The sequence below is a fragment of the Podarcis muralis genome, chromosome 15, assembly GCF_964188315.1.
Source record: "Podarcis muralis chromosome 15, rPodMur119.hap1.1, whole genome shotgun sequence".
Taxonomy (NCBI): Eukaryota; Metazoa; Chordata; class Lepidosauria; order Squamata; family Lacertidae; genus Podarcis; species Podarcis muralis.
In genome coordinates, this window is record NC_135669.1 from 3,876,341 (window position 1) to 3,898,004 (window position 21,664).

At 45.0% G+C, this 21,664-nt stretch overlaps 1 long non-coding RNA gene across 1 annotated transcript; it reads right to left on the reverse strand.

Moving 5' to 3' along the window:
- Positions 1-489: 489 nt before the first annotated feature.
- LOC144325635 (uncharacterized) lies at positions 490-21,640 on the reverse strand. The gene is made up of 3 exons (XR_013390824.1): positions 21,533-21,640; positions 12,050-12,238; positions 490-679 (listed from the first exon to the last, which is right to left on the reverse strand). It is a non-coding gene; the product is annotated as an uncharacterized LOC144325635 (long non-coding RNA).
- Between the last annotated feature and the right edge of the window lie 24 nt (positions 21,641-21,664).

The window sequence follows — 21,664 nt, forward strand, 5'->3', positions numbered from 1 at the left end:
GATCTGATGTGAAAGCAGTGGCATGTTTATAGCTGTGAACCTTCCCCTATGTTCAACCTCAATGCTAGTTCCAAGCACTGAAGGGAGGAAGGGCAAGAACCTTCCATGGGCCGCTGTTTCCTCAGTGAGTCTATCCCCTCCATGCTATTATTGCCAGAGGCTTCTCTTCCTCCATTTGCTATGTGCTTTTCAGGCAAAAAATCAATGAGCAAGCAGTCTGTGGCTCCTGCTTCTACAGCTCTTCCTTCAAACCACCTGGCCAGAGTGAGAGTCGGATGAACAAGCACATTGCAGTGGTGAAAAGGAAGAGCGGGTCCAGGGGGCCCATTCAGTAGACCCCTGGATGGCGCATGGGATCACAACAATTGCCCACCCACCCCAGCTGTTGACACAGAACCTGCTCTGCCTGCACATGTGCAAATAAGTGCAACTATTACAAAGCACAGAGAAAATGCAGAGAAAATAAGGATCAAATGTGATTGATAAAAGGACTGGACAATCCAGAAACTTTTATGCAGTGTGACAAAACATTATTACATTAAAAAATCAAACAATATTAGATTATTCTCCATCGCAAGCTAGTCTCCAGGTATGGACCTTTTAAGCAACATCACTGGTAGGAATCTTTCATTTTTTGTAGGTCGATATTGTCATGAGATTTCCTCTTTGATTGATCTTCCTGTAAAAGACAGACAGACAAATTTAACTCGATTAGCGGGAGAATGCTGGTAGATAAATACCCTTTAACATTTGATGAACATGCTTGAGAATTCCATGTCATGTGTTTTGTGCTCTGTTGTTTTCAAGACAATCTTGGTGCGGCAGAAACTATTTCAAAATGCCATATGAGTGATCTCCTTCCAAAGGAACATACCTCTTTTTAATACCATTTTAAATACTGAATTTTAAATTGTAGCCCTGGGACTTACTGGTGAAGTACAGGCAATAAATGTAACAACCACAAAAAGCATGCTGCACCCCTGGAATTCTTGGTATTCAGAGAACTGGGATGAATATAACAATATTTGAGGTTTTTTTCTATTTCCAAACACAGTTCTTTCACTTTTAATGTATGTTGTCAACTGCAGATGTTGAAGCTCATAGGAGAAAATAGTTACTGAATAGTCATGCAAACAAGCTATCATCTCAAGCAAAAACCTTATATGTAGTTAGGATATCAAGCTAGACAAGTCAAGTGTGGTCTTATTTGGAATACTACCAGTCAGCCCCCATTTTCAAATGGGCCAGTGGCTGCTAAAATGTTAAAGGAAAATACCAGTTCACCATCTTCTAACAGATCAGCCTTCTACTCTCTCTCAGTGGCAATGTTTTCCTTGCCCAATGCAAGAAAGAAGTGCACCAAGCAAGGCAGATTCCTTTAAAAATGAATGCTGATTAGGAGAGTTTTGAATCTATTGGCAATGGCAATTGGATGAATGGCATCATGCATTACACAACTGTGGTGAATAGCAGGATAAAACCATATCCAAAGCAATTTCACATGGTCTCTCACCTCTAACTACTTTCCTGTAAAATAAGTCCAATTTCAGTGATGATTATCTGGAAAGTGCCTTTACACATTGTGCTAAGATTCACCCGGTTTTGCGAGCTACAATAATTATGCAATCATGTCATGGCAGTTAAAGTTAAGACAGAGATAGAACAGAGAAATAGCACTTAACTTCAAACCTCACAAGGCATTCTTAAGCATCAAACACTGAGGTTTTTAATCGTCATAGTGAAATGAATTTTCTTCTGTAATTAGTGGAGCTGCACATCTACGGTATTTCAGTCACTCCAAACCCTTCCCATCCACCAACCAGGTATTATATTTCAACACAGCAATTTTCAATGGAAAGATGGCCAGTATGCTAAAAACAAGAGCAATGATTTAAAATTACTCCCCACTTTCTTTCTTTGTAAGCCATTTTTTTTAAAAAAACAAGCACCCAGTCTTCATTCATTCTATCACAGAATGTTGTGTATACACAGCATAAATATCAGGAGTGAGAAGCAACTGCTGTCCTTTCCAGCTGTGCCCCAGATTGCATATAATTCAGTGGGGGCCACTGAGATCCAAGCCAGCCCCTCTTCCCATAGTCTTTCCCTTATTTTCCTGTACAGGTCATGTTCCTGTAGTGTGTAATCCATGAGATTTGGGTGGATTACAAATTCAGTTCCCTTGTATTTCCAGAATGTATTAATTTGGAAAGAAAATACTCATTCCCCATCAAAGCCCTGAAGTGACCCCATGTAAAAAATAAAGACATTTGCACCCACTGTATTAATGCTGCAAGGGACTTTTTTATGTGTGGTTATGACCTACTGGTGGTGGAAGGAGCGAGCCGCATTCCGGTGAGTGAGCCTGTCTTTGGCTGTGATGCTGGTTTTAGCCCTCTCACTGGTCGGAGCTGAAGGAGCTAATGGGCAGAGGGATTAGGAGAGGGAGGCTGGGGAAGATGAAACAGGTTTGAAAAGGCAACTGAAACCAGTTTAGGTTAGATTACTTTTCAAAACCATTGGGCTTTTTTTTTTTAGAGTAAATGAAGGGATTTCACTCTGCTGAAATTCATCGTTTACAACTTTAAAAAAGGAACACAGGTAATTTTCATCTGTGATCTCTGCTGTGGTTGATTTCAAATACTGCACGCTGCATATATGTTAGTCAGGTATTTGTCCCTAAAAAGTGTTAGGAGAGGCATTAATTTTTAAACTAAAAGGAAACTGAAGAAAAATAGAAGATCAAAAAAGACTTAATCCTAATAACACAGGGACAGTAAATTGTAGACTGATGATGGACTTTGAGAATGTCCCCCCAAAAGACTTTAGCCAAGCAAAATTTAAACTGAAAACTGAGAAAAATACCAACATGGAGATTTTAAAGAGAACCAGGAAAATTAAAAATCCTGGACTGGAAAAGCCAAGAGAAAATAAAGATAAATGAAGGTATGTGAAGGGGGGAATCAAGTTTTATTTACCTTTCAAACTAATGAGTATTTGGATGAAAAGAAGGAGCACATGAAAGGGTACATGGATATGAAGTCTGCTTAAAGCAGTGGGAGAATGAGTAGGGAAAATAGAAGGCTTTTCTTTTAAAAGCCAACCAGACAAGTCGTTTCATGAGTGGAAAGTTTGAGTTTTTGGTTGCTGAAGCTAGAAATGTGCATGTGGAGAAAAAAGAGAGCAAAGAAGACAGGGAGAGGACAAAACCGTTCCTTCTGATTTCATATTTGCTCAGGTTGTCTTGGAAGGAGAGAAAGACAGGTAAGTTAAAAACTTGCTGAATAGGCAAATAAAGCATTTTGAGGATGAACCTGCTGATGGCGACTGGAGAGTGACTGCTCAGGGACATGGCAAGTCCAGGATCCTGTGGGAAAGTGCTTTCTCTGAGGGAAGTTCCTGAGAGTGGCTAGAGTGGTGGATTAGGACCTGGGAGTCTAGAGTTCAAATCCTCCCTCTGCCATGAAGCTCTCTGTCTCTCAGCCTAACCTACCTCACAGGGTTCTTGTGAGGATCAAATGAGGAAGCAGACGAGAACATCAACTCCACTAAGCCTTTCCAGCAGAACCTGCAAGATTACAATAAGATATGGGAAATGGAGCTCAGGCCAGGCAAAATTACCCCTGATGTATAACGTGATTATCTAGTGGCAATAACCAAGGATTTTGGATTTTACTTTATTTTTGCTAAGCATCTTCTAGGAACAGCTATTTAGCTCATTGCTGAGACAACACAAAGTGTTGACTCTATACAAAAAACTTGGATCCTCTAGCACTGAAGGTAATATATTTAAAATACCAATTTAAAAAGCAGATCTAGCAGTCAGCTTCCTTTGCCAGTAACTTCCCATCTGGAAACTAGCGCTGCAGTTGAAGGAAGGTAACTTTTAAATACTCTTGATTTGTCAGAAGTGGTGACAGGTGCAAATACCTAACAAGTAAACTTGAAACGCTACATCATAATTAAAGTAACAATGCAGTTGCATGTATTCCGACTGAAGGGCTTCTAGGTGAGTATCTCGTGCTTGGCTGGAGAGAAAATCTCTTTTCCACCTGCAATTCTTGTGCTAAGACACTTTAAAGTCTTAAGGTTTTATTTACCTTACAAACTAATTAGTCTTTGGATGAAGACTACTCAGTGATCTTTTTCAATGCAATGCTTTTGTACTGGTCTCTCCTTTCTGTATATTCCCATCTTAAAATGGAGCCTTAAGCTCTGGACTATGTCTCCAGTGTGTCTTGCAAGTGGGGGATTCCAGTGGAGGGAGAACGAATGCTTGAGAAGCGTTGTAGTGAGTAGAGCTGTACTGAAATGACTGGCCTTTCCAGCAACAGTGACAAGATTACATAATCAATGGGAAACGGACGTCAAAAGGGCAGGCAAAATTATCACTGGTACGTAATGTGGCTGTGGTAGTGAGACCTCTAAAATCATGGCCTATGATTTCACTGACAAATGTGTTAAGGGGGTGGATTATCCTGTATCCCTCACCGCTCCATGTGCATCCCTCCCGAAGTGGCGCACTCGGTGGAAGAGGACGACCATCCCAGACTGGAGGAGTGTACTGTTCTTCGGTCAAGGGTGTAAGATACCTGCGCTCTCCTGCTTTTGCATTCCATCTGCAACTCTTTGTGTTAAGACTCTTTCAGGTTGCGGTGACTGAGTCGTCAGAAGAGGCCCTATTCCGTGTCACCACAGTGAGACTCACCTGCAGGTAGGAGAACACTTCTTCTTTTGTTCCAGCTCCTCCTTTCTTCAGGCTTCCCAGAGCTCACTGTACCTGAAGCAGATCTGTTCAGTTGATGAGAAAGATGCAATGTGCGTAAGAGCTCTTGATACATCAAGAAAAACCCTGCAGTGAGAGTCACCAGCATTAGGACAGTGCTCCTTTAGTTGAAATGGTATTCCATGATTGACATACATTTAGGTGAGTATCCCTTGCTTGTCTAGGGAGAAAATCTCTGTTGTGTTCCATCTGCAACTCTTTGTGCTAAGACTCTTTCAGGTTGCGGTGACCGAGTCGTCAGAAGAGGCCCTATTCCGTGTCACCACAGTGAGACTCACCTGCAGGTAGGAGAACACTTCTTCTTTTGTCCCAGCTCCTCCTTTCTTCAGGCTTCCCAGAGCTCACTGTACCTGAAGCAGATCTGTTCAGTTGATGAGAAAGATGCAGTATCAATAAGAGCTCTTGATACTTCAAGAAAAACCCTGCAGTGAGAGTCACCAGCATTAGGACAGTGCTGATTTAGGTAAATTCACGTTGCACCATTCAGTGTGTTTTTTCCAGGGCAATGCTTTTTGTATGGGTCTCTCCTTTTTCCCATTTTCTTTTCTGATGGTCTCTTCGCAGTTCTCTCCAAAGATCCTGCAACACTCAAATGAAGCCAGCTCTTCCGGCTGAGTCCCAGAAGTCACGGTGGTTTAAATCTGACTCTCATCTCTCTGTTCTGCCCCTCTAGATTAATGTCTTATCTAGTTTCAATCAAAAATGGCGGTCAAAATGGTATTCCGGGATTGAAGGACATTTAGGTGTGTATACCTTGCTTGGCTAGGGAGAAAATCTCTGTTGTGTTCCGTCTACAATTCTTTGTGCTAAGACTCTTTCAGGTCGTCAGAAGAGGCCCTATTCCGTGTCACCACAGTGAGACTCACCTGCAGGTAGGAGAACACTTCTTCTTTTGCTCCAGCTCCTCCTTTCTTCAGGCTTCCCAGAGCTCACTGTACCTGAAGCAAATATGTTCAGTTGACGAGAAAGATGCAGTATCAATAAGAGCTCTTGATACTTCAAGAAAAACCCTGCAGCGAGAGTCACCAGCATTAGGACAGTGCTGCTTTAGTCGAAATGGTATTCCATGATTGACATACATTTAGGTGAGTATCCCTTGCTCGGCTAGGGAGGAAATCTGTATTGTGTTCTGTATGAAACTGTTTGTGCTATGGCTCTTTCAGGTTGCAGTGACTGAGTCGTCAGAAGTGGAAGCCTTTTGCAGCAGATTTCTTCGTAACTCTTAAGTTTGTTTTTTTCCTGAGAGAACATTCTATTTTGTATGACTCAGTAGAGTAGCAATCATTTTTAAATGTGCACACATATACAGCATTTGCAAATTAGTCTCCTCCTTTTTTTTGTTTTTAAAGCCATGTGTCAGTGGTCACTATACGCAAAGAGGCCAATTTCTGCAATTTGGACACTGAGGGGAGGTCAGAAGGAGAAGATGGAGAGGAGGATCTGGATGCTGAAGGGGCAACAAAGTTTTGTGAGCAGGAAGAACTTGTGAAAGGGAGCAGTTCAGACTCCAAGGCTGAAGCAGAGGAGGGGCCTCAAGAGACTGCTGAGGAATCCAGGGAGTCTCCCTCTCCTGCTGCAACAAGCTCCCCTCCAGCCTTGTCTCCACGAACACACAGAATAATGAGGAGAGTGGGACAGAGGCCAAAGATGCTCAGATGCTGTTTGAGACTGCTGGGGAGAGGAGGAGCCCTAGAAGGCAGGGACTGTCAGTCCTGACAACTGCTGCACAGGGGCAAGACCTACTGGGAAGTCGCTGAGTTGTATGTTCATTTCCTTGAATAAAAAGTTGACTTAGCACTGGAAACTGCCTTTGCTTCTTCATGCTGACCTGCATCCCTGACAGCCTGGCCCTTTGTGTTTCCCCTGATCGTGGGGAAGTGCAGATTGACCCTAACTTTACTTAGGAAGGAGAGAGTGTTGGTCAAAGGCGTCCTGGTAGTTGCCCCCCCCCCTTAAAGGCTGTAGCTCAGTGGCAGAGCACATGCCTAGCATTTAGAAGGACCCGGGTTCAATTTCTGGCATCTCCAGGTACGGGTGGGCCCAACTCACAATCCCCTTTGATATGATCACCTGATCAAAATCTTGGCATTTTGCAGAGATGGCAAAATGGATGGAACTGTTCAAAGATATAAATTTAGAATATTTTAAGGAAGACTGGAAACCCTTTCTAGTCTAAGTAAAGGTTATTATTTCCCCTATGTGAAGATCACAGTGGTTCATCAGTGGATGATCATAGACATATCTCAGCCTGATTTAACCTCACAAGGCTGCTGGGGTGAGGTAGAATGTGAGCTCCTTGGAGGAAGGGCACGATAAAAGCAAAACATAAACCTTGGTCTCTAATCATTAACTGCCATCTTTTCTTCCTCCACAAGGAAGTGGGAATAGAACCAAGAGAACTCAGGAAACTTGGGTTGGGCAGTGCTGAGAGGGACAAGGAGACGAGGCCATTGTCTCACTGCAGTAGTGATCCCAGGGTGCTCCCATTTATTTCAGTAGTGTTGGTGTCGGGAACCTTTGGGCTGCCAGATGTTGCTGAACTTTCAGTCGCCATCATCACTGGTCACTGCACATACTGGGGCTGATGGGAGCTGTACTTCAGCAACACCAGGCAGGCCAAGGCAGGAGATGGTTAGGATCAGAGTTTTCCTTCTCTTAGGTGGGCTACCTTCCTAGGTGGATGAGCCCCACCTGCCTCTCACTGCCCTCTACAGCACATGCAGAAACCGCCTTTTTGATGGTTGGACCCACTCTCGGTCTCGTCTGCTCAATCAGCCAGCCAGAGCCTATCTTTGGATGCAGGGGAAGTCTGTAACTAATGGAGGGTTTGAGACCCAGGGTTTGGTTTAGCCAGCCAGTCAAAGCGTTCCTGGGGTGTGGTCTCTGTCACATGCTGGCAGCTTCTAGGAGCCACAGGTGAGAGGACAAAAGGTGGACAAAATACCCCAGAAGGAGCACAATGTGTTCCCCACTAGAGGGACAACCCAGTGGTGTAGCAAGGTCAAGTGGTACCCAGTGTGGAAAATTCTTGTCACACAAACACACAGACTGAATTTTATTTTATTTTTTGCCTGCAAAAATGGTTTGACTTTATTTCTTATTTTCTTATAAAGGAATGTGGATTCTGGGCCTCTGATAACAAGTAGATGACTGTGGACAGATACTTAAATCTACAGGCTGGATTGTGTTTTGGCTTGTATTATTTTATTTATATTTATTGTTTATTAAAACCTTCAAAGTGGTTTACCAAAACAAAAAACCAAAAAACACCACAGCATTAAAATCAAGAAAAATTAACAACCCTAATTTAAAACATATAAAAGCTAAAATATTAAAACAGATTAAATTTACTTCAACTTCCTAAGCATCTGGGTATGCTTGCCTAAAGAAGAATGCTTTTAGCAAATGCCCAAAAAGAGTCTAGCAAAGGCATGTGCTTTGTTGCAATAGGCGGGGAGTTCCAAAGTGCAGGTGCTGTCGCAGTAAACAATGCAATACAGATATTATGTGGAACCTGTAATAGTGCTTGAAACTACTGAAGGGGAGGTTTTATTTATTGTGATTTCACCGTGCTCTCTATTATCTGAAAAGGAAAACATTTATTTAAAAAGCAGGACTGCACAGCAGCAATCTAGTCTCATCATGATCAGTGGGACTTATTCCTGAGCCGACAGAGCATAAGATGAGCTGCAATCGTTTGCACCCCTTGCATCCAACTTGTACCTAAAACTCTGCACAAGCCTGCGCCAGAGAATTGTAGAGTTGGAAGGGACCCCTGAGGGTCATCTAGCCAAACCCCTGGGGCAATGCAGGAATCTCAACTAGACCATCCCTGACTGATGGCCATCTGTCTTCTGTTTTCCCCCTCAGCCAGGACACCCAACAACGGAGACTGGAGGTGGGGGGAAAGATACATTTTGACAATGGGGCGGATTTGTCAGGCGTGCGCAGGAAAAGCTTGAAGACTTTACACAGAGAGGAACCCCACATGGGTTTCCCCGCATGTAACGTAACAGGCAGGGAGCCAGCTCAGCTAGAGGGAAAGACATTGGGGGAGGGGAGGGGAAAAGAGGACCAAAGTCCGTCCATTTGATCCTCTTTGGGATGGTGGTACTAGGGCTCTGGAACCACCCTCCCCAAAATATTTACTTGTTTTCAATGTATTGTTACCACTGTTACTTTATAGTACAGGACATTTTTAAATTAAACACTTTCTCTAAAATTAAAATGGCAGAAGTAATCAGCAGCATAGATATCAAAGGAAAGGCGAGAGAATAGTCCCTAATAGATACAAGGGAGACCCAGATACACTGCAAGCACACGGAAGTCAATAACCCAAGAGTGGCTTCTAAGTGGGGGGTTGGCTGAGGACAGGGTTGGATGGAAACATGTGGAGCTTTGCAGAGGTGAGACAGAAAGGGTTTGTCAGAGGGAAACTCACTTCCTCTTTTTAAGCACTGGCCAAAATCCCTTCCGTGTTTGCAGCGCCACCCCTGAAGTGACCCTTTAAATCCACTTGATAGTCCAGCTGTAGGCGCTCGTCTTCCAGGCACACCCACTGACCCTGCTTCCTTCCTCTCCCCTTCCCGCCCCCTCCGTTGTTTCCTCGTCTGCCTCCTTCCCGTCCTCTCCCCTGCCTGCCTGCCTGCCTGCCTCCTCCAGCCAGGAGTGTGCTCCCAACTTCCCAAGCCTGTGGTGAATGTCACTCCCCCCCTTAGGATGACACCCGGGGCAGACTGCCCCCACTGCCCCCACCTTGCTCTGCCACTGCTTGGAGATGCTGGGGGTTGAACCTGGGATCTTCTGCATGCCTGGCAGCTGTTCTGCCATTGAGCTATGGCCCTTCCCCAGCCCTTCAGCCCTTGGCAATCCTCTCATCTCCAGGCTGTGGATGGGCTCTGTCTTTTCTGCCCCAGCAGAAAGAGAGATTCAGTTCTGCAGCGTCATTGCCAAGTGGCAGACAGTTAGTCCTCTCTCCACAAATCAATTAGACACATCCCCGGGAAGTGCAATTAACCCAGATACAAATGAGACTCGAAGCAGCAAATGTTTCCTCTTCCCTGTGTCTTCCTTGCAGAAACACTATCTTTCTACAGGGATCTGCACTCCAGTTTTATCTCTCTGGCAAAGGCAAGTCGATAAAAGGAAAAGTCAAGTGCTCCAAGGAAGACACAGATTTGTGGGTGGCTGGGTGGGGGGTCACATTACCTACTGAATAATGAATATAGCAGAGCAAAGCAAACAAAAAAGTTTGGTACTGAATGTTTCATTGATCACTTGAGTAGCATATGCTGCTTAAATTATCTGTCGCCACCTGTCAAATCTGGCAAGTTGAGTACAAAAAAAGAAGGAGGCTGTGCTGAAATTAGAGTTGAGACCAATTTGGGGGAAGAAGGGGGTTTCCCAAGCAAATTCAGATTTGCTCAGAAAATTTCACACCTACCCACCCAATGTTATATATTTGTTAGAGATGGGCTTTCCAAGGCTTCACTTGAATTGTCTTGGAAATTACACAATTTCCCCAAGGAGGGGTGGATAAAGAAATAATACAATTTTTCACAGAATCAGCCAGTCCAAAGGGCTCTCCCTGGCTGCTTCCTTGACCCATGACACTCCCCCTTAGCAACACAGGAAGCTGCCTTATACTGAGCAAAATCATTGATCTATCCAGGTCAGTATTGTCCACAATGGGGGTGCCTTTGGGGGGGTGGCATGCAGCCCCCCGGATCCCATTGTGGCCCCCGGTAGTTTGGGCTGGCTTCATCCTCCCCAGGCCGGATACCTGGAGGTCTCCACCTACCTCTGCCAATCGCCCAATCCCACCTGGGGAGGCGTTGCCAGGGGTAAGGGGAGGGACCGTCCTGCCCACACAACTGAAGATGAATCTTACCTGTGAAGTGGCAGTTGGCTCCAGAGCTTCTCCCACCCTCCCCTCCCTCCACGGGTACGCAGGTGCTGCTATGTCAGGGTTGCTGTTGAAGGGCTGGAAAGGAATTTTCCTGCATTTCCAGGTTTTACCTTTCCCGTAGCAAAATGTCACAACTTTGGAGGTTTCAGGCCTTGGGCAGAATCCTTTAGTCTATCTTCCTAAATGGGGAGACGGGGCGTGAAGCAGTGACCCACGCCCCCTTGCGGCGGTGATACCAGGGTTCCCCGTTAAAGGGGTCTTGAGGGGAGGCATTGGCCATATGCCGAGAGGTTGTCATTGCTCTCCCCTCCAACGGTGGCAAAACGGGGGGCAGGCTCTCTGCTTGAACATATGTTCTCCAGAGCCAGCACAATCCCCACACATTCTGGATAACCCTGAAGTCTCCCAGATCCACGGCTGGGGACTGGGAAGGATAAACGCCCAGTGCCTGAGCCAAGGTCTCCCTACATCTGAAACTTAATGAAGTTGTGGCCAATTTTAATCCCATAGCACGTCTTGAGTCATTATTCCGCTCGGGGGTCACCTAGGGTTGGGGGGACTCCACCTGGCAGCAGCTCTCTGGGGTTTCAGATGGAGAACATCCCCACCTGAATATTGAGTTCTAGCTGGAGGTGGGAACCTGGAGTCTTCTGCATGGAAAGCCAATGCTCTACCACTGACCTTTGAGCCTTTCTCTTCTCATGAGACCAAAGGCAATTGTGAAAGCCCGCAGGAGAACATTGTTTTCAATGACAATACACACCACTGCTGTCTGCCACATCCCAGTGTGCTCTGATCAGCACACTGGAATTTTAGAGACGGACTGAGGGAGGCCTGTTCAAAAGGAAGAGAAGTGTGATTGTATTCTAGGGTTTAGAAATGGCAAAGAGTGCTTCTGGGCATGGAGGGAGATATTTGGGGTGCCTCTGGTGGGGGGGGGGGGGACCTCTCTGGCTAGGATTTGTTCCAGGATGGAATAGAATCTGAGGGACTAAAATTATTGCTTCTCCTTAGAGTTAGGCTTTTTGAACCCCAGATTAGTTTCCAAGCCTGTCTTGGGTGAACTTTATCTAGATTCCCTAGAATGGTTGCATTTTTTCTTATCACTATTTTATACCAGTTATCTTCCATGGAGATCAGTGCACAACACAAATCCCTAACCCTCTGATATATATATATATATATATATATATATATATATATATATATATAAATCTAGAAATTCCCCATCGACATTTTTCATGCTTTTAATATACCCCCATCCCCAATGACTAATATCACTGAAGTCAACTCTTCTTGTAGACTGACACTTGTAAGTTAAGATTTTGAACTTAGAAATTTTATGCAGTACATACCTAGTTAATTGAAAAGCTTGATGCAAGCCATCTTGCTGATGCATCATTTGGCTGCTCCTGGGATTATTGATAGGGAAAGAAACTCTAGATTTGTAACTGCAGACCAAGGATAGGGAGATATTTTCAGCCTGAGGGCTGCACTTCCTTCTGGGCAGCATTCTGGAGGCCACCTGATGGTGGTGGCTGGGCCTGAGGCAAAAGTGGGAGGAGCAATAGAGTAAATTTTACATCTGTACAGGGGACTGGTTTCTCTCTGTCCTCCACCTAGACAAGCAAGAGGTCTCATCAGAGTTCAAGGGCACATGCCAACCAGGCAAAAACACTCAAGAGCAGGGCCTGTGAAGGATGTGGCCTTAGGAAATGGAGTGTGAGCTGTGGTGAGTCCCAGGGACGCGGACTTATAAAAAATATTGGGGGGGCCCGGGAAAGCTCATGAATAATAAATAAGCTCATGAATAATAAATAAGCTCATGAATATGCAAATAAAGTGGCACCGCCTCCTCGTGAGCGAATAGGGGAGAGCGTGCTGCGCCTATTAATCAGCTCCAAAGGAAATTGGGTGGAGCTTTTGCTCGGGAGGGAGGGCAGGAGGCATGCAGCCCGCCCCTCCCTGTGCATTTTGGGCTGGGGGAGGGGCGGCGATGGCGCTCTGCTGGAGGGGCGCCGGAGATTATTGGGGGGGCGGAGCCCCCCCAAACGAATTTTTGAGGGGGCTCGGGCCCCCTCAAGCCCCATGGAGTCGGCGCCTATGGTGAGTCCTGAAAAGAGCCTTCTCAGGCTTGAGGTTCCCTTCCCTGCCATAGTAGCACACATATCACCTCCATATTTAAAAGCAGTCTGACAAAGAGGCCGGTGAAAACACTGTTTCCTGTTAGAATCCTGGACCTTCTTCCAATGCTTACATTGTAAAAGAATGGTTTTGGGACTGCAGAGCTGATGAGAAGCTAACTCTCTCTGGCCGCTGTCGTAGGAGAAGAGACATGGGACCCCTGGGAGGCTGCACAGCCTGCCTCACCTGAAGAACAGCTTGGAAAGCGTGAGACCATCCTGGCTCCACGTATCACCAGTCAGAGAAAGGAGAAGCTGCTCCACTGCTTAATTTCCTCTTCCCTTCCCCATTATTTTATTTTTATTAGATTGTCAGCCTGTGGGCAAGGAGTGTTTTACAATTTAATATCTGTATGGCACTTAGGGAAAAAAATAGGTACCTTAAAAGATTGTGAGGGTGAGGATAGTTTTTATCCAACTAAGTTCTACAATGATTAGACCCATTGTAATTACTGAACTTAAGTGAGTCATGTCCATTAACTTCAATAGGTCTGTTCTGGGTAGAACTTCCATTGGATGCACTGGCGGAGGAAGAGGAGTGGGGGGGGGAGCGCACTGCCCCTGGCAGCGTGATCCCAGTGGGGTGCCATTGCGGCTGCCCCCCCGCCTGCGCTGGGCACCACGCCCCCTCAGGCGGCGTGCCATGCCCCCAGGACATGCACCAGCCCCGCCCCACCTGCTCTCTGCCCCCCCCCCCAGTGCCAGAGCATGAAGCTCTGCCACTGATTGGATACAGTCCATTGAAATTAATGGACATGGCTATCTTAGGTCCAGTAATGTCAACATATCTCCTCCGAGTTGGATACAACCCCACCCTCAGCATCAGCACTTGTGCTTGGAGGTTCTTGTGGCCAATGGCTGTTGTTAGCCCTTGTGTAATGAATTTTTCTTTTGTGTCACCTAGGTAATGGAAATTACTATGGTTTATGTTCACACCCAGGCTTCAAATATCCTAGGAATAATTAAGTATAGCACCACCATCCTTCACTGGAAGAACATCAAATCAGGAAGAAGACCTGGAGAGGGGGAGACCATTGGCCAGAGGAGGATCAGCTATGGGAAACTTGGTTCTCCCCTCCCCACCAGAAAGAATGCTTGGCCCCAGCTTCCCGTTTCCCTCAGATGGCAAAACCAAAGAGAAGACCAGCCTGTCCTTATCCATCAGAGTTTTTGAATTGTGCAAAAATCTGGGGAGCAAGAGGTTGTATTAAGGCAAGTCTTTGCTTGTAAACCACCTTGAGAATCATTCAGGTTTTTTTGGGGGGGGGGATAGAAATCACCCAAGTTTGAATTTGTCATCGAGGGGGAGCCAGGACACCCAGAAAGGTATAAGGTCATGACATATAACTCACATGTATGCAATATACTAAGTTTTCCAAGCATAGTGCAACCCAGGTGAGGGGTGTTGCTTTTCCAGGAGCCCCCTGAAACTGAGATGAGGAACTTAGAGGCAAGACCCAGAGCTGACAGTGATGCTTTGCCCAGGCACTGAGGGGCCATGTCCATTGTTGTCCAAGAGATGAAAGAGACATAAGCAGTAGGGCCTTGCTCTTAAGCTTCTCTATGCTGATCTCTTTAGGATTGTGCTCTCTTGTGCTGTTTCGTGCCTTGATATGCTTTGTAGAAGGCAGTTCTAGGAACTGGACTTCCTAAAGGCCAGCTTTGCTGACATCCAATGAGTTGGGATTGGACACACTGGTGGGACCATGGCACTCCAGCTGGAGTGCTTAGCTTTGCCCTCTTAGAACCATAGAATCATAGAACTGCAGAGTTGGAAAGGATCCCTAGGGTCATCTACTCCAATCCCCTAAAATGCCAGAATTTCATCACACAGTCCCCCATCCAATTTGAAACCATACCTGAACCTGCTTAGCTTTGCAAATGTGCTAGCAGTTCTATTGCTGCACCATAGTCTTTATGTTTATTGCTGCATTAGTATATATGCATATCTGATAATGGTACATCTGATAATGAGGCTGTACTTAGGCTGTCTTTAGGCTTATTGTGCAACTTATGCTTTAATATGCTTTGTCCAGACTCATTCCATGTTTTATGCTCAGAAACAAGCTAGCTATGTGTGCTGTACACTGATTCTTGCTGTACATGAATATCAATCAATCTTTGCTACAGTCAAAGATCAGACAGCAAAATTAACAACACCAACATACGCTTCATCAGCATCAAGAGGTGGACTTAATTGGAAATTCTCTATAAACTTATTTACATTAAAAGCAACACTCCTTCAACTAAAATCTGTGTTGTACATGAATAACACCTGCAGCCTTCATCCAAAAGTGTGCTCAATACCTCCAAATCATAAAAATCATAAAAATAAAAAATCACATACAAGGGCACAGGTCTATAGAGTAACCACAACAAAGTGCTGAAAGACACGTGACTGTCACAACAGTGTATTGATAATGCAGAGAAGTTTACAATAAAATAGACAAAATGTGCAAAGGGCACATTTCATCAAGTCTTACAAAGAACCACATAGCAAAAAAATAATTAAGAGGGTTTTGGACCCTTGCAGTGGTTATTATCCTCTTGGAATCGAGTAACTTATCTGGAGGGATAAACATTCCCAGAGTCCTCCCTGTTGTGAAAACTGAAATCAGAGCCTTGAAACGTTTGTGAGGTGTTGTCATCTGGACAAGATCTTTGAAACAGGACCTTATCTGGAAGCTGAAACATAAAGAACAGCTGCCCTTTGGCAGAACACTGCCCCATCAAAGAAGTGAGTTGTGCCATTACAGGATCTTATGGTGCTCCAGCAATAATTTCCAGAGTATTAAATTGGCATTGTCCAATGGCATAGCACTGGGAAAGGTGAGAACAGTCAAGAAGTGGCAATTCACCTGCAAAACGTCTTCAAATAGCTGAAGGGCTGACACAGCAAATATGGCAGGGACTAGGCAGGATTAGACACAATGGGTAAAAAAATGCAAGGAAACAGATTACAGCTCTACTTTCAGGAAAGCATCCTGTTGGTAAGAGCTGTTTGACACTGGGAAAGACTGCTTCAGAAAGCAGTGGGCTCCCCTTTGCTGCAGGTATCCTAAGCAGAGGATGGACAGGGATTTATCAGGGATGCTGTAGTTGTACTAACACTGGGTGAGGGGTCGGACTAGACGACCTGAAAGGTACTGTCCAATTTTGATACTCTATTACCACCTGTCTCGTGCAGGCCACTAAACCAGCAGAAGCACATTTTCAGGTGTTTTCAAATGACATCTCTCCACTAAACTTGAGGCAGCAAAACTGTCATATTCTAGCCAGAGAATAGCACAAAAATAAATTGCAGTTGCAAGTGATAGGCAGACCCTATTGTGCAGGCACATCCAACAGGTAGATCACTGCCAGTCTTTAACTCTGTGAGTAGATTGTAGTCTCTTGGGAGTTGGCCACCCCTGCTATTGTGGAACCATAAGAATAATCCTGGAGCCAGGCAGTCTCCCCTCCAGGCAGCAACCAGATCCAGAATGGCTTAGCTTCAGGAAGGTGGCTCCATCACAAGCATTCAACAGACATGTGGCATCCTTGGACAGCTGCCAGGCCTCCAGCACACCTGCCCTGGAGCTCCTGCCCTGAGTGGCTAGGTTTAAATTTCCACAATGCCCCTCATTTAGTGTTGCATCAGGGCATTGTGGGGAATTCAGATGGGAGCACAGCTGTCAGGCAGTGGTGGGTGGTGCATATTGGGACTTGTGGGACAGGCTGAGGGACCAACAGTAAGCAGAGCCAGAGCCAATGACAGGCAGATCCAACTAATTCTAGTCTTCTCTCCTTCCTCCCTGCTGAGATCTACAAGGACAAGACGGACAGGCAGTGGTTGTAAGGAAGAAGGCCAGAAGGTGGGGGGATTGGCTGAGGGTAGATATTCTCATCACCATTTCCACCACCTGCTCCTCCTCTTCATCATGGTTGCTACCAGCTGCTTGCTTGCCGGTAGTGACCAGAACAAGTGCTTGTGGTTGAAGCAAGCAGGTCACAAGTGGCTCTTCTCAGTGTCTCCCCCCCCCCCCCCCGCTGGTGTGTGGGCCCTCAGAAGAGACCCAGCCAAGTCCACCACTGATACCAGCCCAGCCCTTGGGGCAGACTATTTGTCCATTTGGTCAGTACTGTCTGCTCTGACTGGTAGCGACTCTCCAAGTTCTCCGGAAGAGATCTTTCACATTACCTGCTGCTGCGTTCTTTTGACTGCAGATGCTTGGGATTTACTTGGGAACTTCTGTATGCAAAGCATAGGTTACTTCTCTGCATAATGTTCTCTTCCTTCCTCTTGCTCAGCTTAAACAATAAAGTGCCAATAAAAATGGCATTGGTTTTCTACTGCCTCCTCATTAAGAAGTTTTGTTGGTGAAGCAGAATGAAAACTATGCAACCCATTTTCTCTGCATAGCTGACCTTTTTCAAAGCAAACCTTTATTTTAGAGAGGTGGGAATGGGGTGGGGGATCTGTAGACCTGAACTCCTGGACTCTGCTGCTGGACTCCAACTCCCATCAGCCCCATCCAGCTTGGTCAGGAATTATGGGAGTTTTGGCATGTAAGGGATTCTTCTGCTTGGAATTGTGTTTTTTTGATGGGAAGGGGATCTTCTTAAAAATAAGCTTTAGGGTTAAAAACCTGTGAAGGCTATAAGATGTGGTAAGCAGTTCCAATAAAATAACAGTCATCTTCCAAATATGTGTATTTTGCCTTAAGCAGAAGTTGTGCCAGAACTGCAAGATATACTTGCTGCAATCCCACATGCAGTTAGCTGGGTATATGCAGACAAATTGAATGCAGAATTGCAGCCACTGATGTTGCAGCTGAACTGGCTTCTTTAAAAGTTTTTGCAAACAGCCCACCAATGTATTTAACCTTCATATCACCTTCATAAAAATATTAGGAAAGTAATATTGTCCAGCCACACATTTATGGTCTGGAGTTCATGGTATAAGAGCAATAAATCATTGGAAATGAAAATCTTGCATTTAAAAATATCTGAAATAGATGCAGAAATTTTTGCATAAATATACACTCATTTCTCCAGTATGCTATAATTCACTTAATCTGAAGCAACCTTATTGCCTTTAATGACTCCACTCTGAAGAATGTGGGTTGGAAATAGCAGTCACAGATCCTTTCAAATAATGACATTATCAGAAGAATTGTATGGGCTATGAAAATAACTGCACTGAAATCATTAGACAAGCAGAGTTTTCAGAATTTTAAAAATTCAATAAATATGTCAAGCTGAGTAAGCATTCATTGTGGTAGATGGACTTACAAGTAATCCATACATCAGAAGGAAGGAAGGAAGGAAGGAAGGAATAGTTGGTTGTGAAATCAAGCTACAGCTTAGGTACTTTTTTGCAGTGTCATCTTGCATCATAGCATTGGATTGTAGCCAACTAAGTCCTACTCAGAGAAGAACCATTGAAAACCATGAACCTAAGTAACTTATGTCCATTAACTTCAGTGTAAGACAAGTCTGGGATACAACCAACCTCCTTACAATATATGGGGCTTTTTAAAAGATGGAACTCACCAGAACTCAGTTCCAGCACCTCTCAGGTGGGTGCCATTGCCATTATTAGAGAACAAGGAAGGCATTCATGGTGAGTTCCGGCACCTCTTTTTCTAGAAAAATAGCACTGGAGATGATAGAGATAGATAGATGATAGATAGATGATAGATAGATAGATAGATGATAGATAGATAGATAGATGATAGATAGATAGATAGATAGATAGATAGATAGATAGATGATAGATAGATAGATAGATAGATAGATAGATAGATAGATGATAGATAGATAGATGATAGATAGATAGACAGACAGACAGAACATAACCTTAAGCCAGCTTGGCACATATTTCCTCGCTTTGCTCTATTTTTATTTTGCCTTTGCAGAAACTTAAGAGCCTCATTCACAGTCTAGCTAATCTGAACTATTTGGATTCATGCCAGTTTAGCCTACCATGATCAAGAACACATCATCAGAAGTTACACTGAAATCCTTGTCACTTACTTCCAAGTAAATTCCATGCAGAAGCCACATTATGTCCCTTCATTCCTTTAAATGGTTTGACATTCTTATAGCCCCTCCCACCACCATGCTCTCAAGCATGCTTATTTAGAAGGAAGGCTACTGACTTCAGGAATGCTTTCCCCTAAATAAGTGTGCAGATGGTTGCAGCTGTCCTGTTTCTCCCCACCCCCACCCCCACCCCCACCCAGATGTCCTCCTGCATTCAATGGAAACAGGATTGCAAATGTTCACAATGCCTAGTGTTGTGTGCCTTGCAAAAAGTAAATATTGGTTTTGCTGTAAATTGAATTTCTTCTTGTACAACCCAAAGAATTATATCCTGCCCACATGCTGTCTTCCTTCCCCATCCCCCACTAGGACTAGCACTTTAAACAGCTTTGCTGCACCATTCAGACATCGATTTCTGCCTTCATCTACTACCCCTTCTCTTCCCAGGGCTAACTAAGCAGATTGCTTCACCCTTCAGCATTTTGAGAATCTTGGGAAATATCTCAGTATTACAATGATTCAAGCAGCACAGTCCTACCCATCTCTACTCAGGAGTCAGTCCCATTATTTCAATGAGGCTTGTTCCCAAGCATGTTTGCAGTCTTAATATACACAGGATGCAAGCTGTGATAAAAATGGCACCTTTGGGTCACACATGGTCGGAAGAATATTAAAAAGAGTCAGTCTAACAAGCTGTCTGTGCAAATGCAACTCTGCAAACGTCCCAGAGAAGCCTGCTTCAGTTTCCCTTCTCCGCTGACTGCAGTGCTGCAGTTCTATGACAACACCATATTAATGAGCCAGCAGCAGTGTGGACTTCCGGATGGCTTTCAAAGTTGATCTTCCAACTTTGGGTAATAGTGGGACCATGAATAACCTCTCTTACACAAACAAGAATGCAAGAATAACCTCTCTCTCTCTCTCTCTCTCACACACACATACACACACGACTTATAACTAGCCAAGCTTAGAATCATTTTGCAGGTGCCTCCTTAGAAATCTGCATGCATGTTCTGAACCCTGCAAAGCCAAGAGCTGTAAAACAAGTCTGAATGAGGCTCCACACCTACATGGAAGGAGTTCCATTTCATGAAGTGGGACTTACTTCTGAGAAAAAGTATGCCTTTTGCCATGGGATACACAAAGAGAGGTCTTCCCTAGGTTTAGAAATGAATTCTCACTCACTTATTCAATTCGTTTTTTAAAAAAAACCATTTTTAAACTGCTTGTTTTATTTTATTTTATTTTAAAAACACCATGCCACACCAATTCCATTGAGTGTGGAATGATCCAGTTCATGAACAACTTACTCTGGAGTTGTTCCACTAGATTCAGTGGGGCCGTTGTGAAATAAGTGGAGTGTGGGATGAGCACCTGCTGCTGCAATAAAATTGCAAGTTGTGCAGCCCAATTTTATCAATGTCTTCAGTAAAGTAAATCCCACTTAGTTCCGTGGAAACTCACTTTCTTCAGATGTGAAGAGCCTCATAGGTTTCAGAAATGAAACAGGGGAGTTGCCATGTAAGTCTACTGCAGCAAACAATATGTGTATTTTTTATATATAAAATAATAGCTCACTGCGGGTGTGTAATGAATAGAAGGATAGACAGACAGATGGGACAGCTATTAAGAATGTGACTTAATGCCGATTTTAAAAAGGATAGACTTGGTGAATGCAATATCACTCATACAATGGTTAAAGGCTGGACTGTAATGTAGCCTCCCCAGCTCTTAACTACTTTAGACATCTCTTCCTTTTAAATCTCTCTTCCCGCCCCAATTAGCCACCGCCCCGGGCTGCCTGACCTTTCAATGTCAAGCCCTTGATAGGTACTTTAACTACTGATCCTTTGATTACCGCGATTCCTTTTAATGAGGATCTGTCATATTTTAATAGAAAAGTCTTGTTTGTTTTTCAGGAAATAGAAATTCTTTGTTGGGAAATCGAAAGGGTTAGGAAGGGGCTCTTCCTGCCGCTCTGCATTGCAGATGGGGAATCAGCTCCACATTTAGATCTTTGCAGAAAAGCGGCAGGACGGCCGAGCTTTGCTATGTCAGTTTAGAAGCAAAAATTCAAGCACCAAACACACACACACACACAAGCCGGTACTGGGGAGGTTTATTCAGCAGCGAAACTCTTCCTCCTTAGGCCGTCCACGGCCCGTTTTTCCCTGCGGCGCTGGCCTTGGTGCTGAAGCCGCCATGACTGACACAGACAAGACACGCGCCCGCGCCTTACCTGAAAACCCACCGCGGCAGATCGCCCACCTCCCACCCCCACCAACCCAGCATACGATGCTTGCCTGGATCTCCTAGAAAGGGATCCAGTAGCCACTCACGCCGCCCCCCTGCCACTGTCACCACCCTGCCCGATGTGGGCCAGGCGGCGGCTCGCTGGGTGACTGCTCCACAGGGGGCCGCTGCAGCGACGTCTGGAGCCGGGACAGGAAATCGGGGGGGGGGGGGGACGACTTGGGAGGAGACGGGGGGAGGGGAGGATTGGATGAAACAAGAATAAGGAGGTAGAAATGTGGGTGAGGAGCGGGTTACCATGGGGGGGGGGGGAGAATGTGCACCATTGCACTCCTATATGCACACTTAAGCCCCACTGAACATTGTGAGACTCACCTCGCAGAAAAAGTGCACCAGAACCGTAAGTGAACGTTCAAGTTCCGTTCAGAAGGCGCGCAGTGGGGTGTGGAGGGGGGAAGTAGCCAAGGAAGGAAGGAGTTTATGAAAGGACAGTCTGGCATTCGGGTG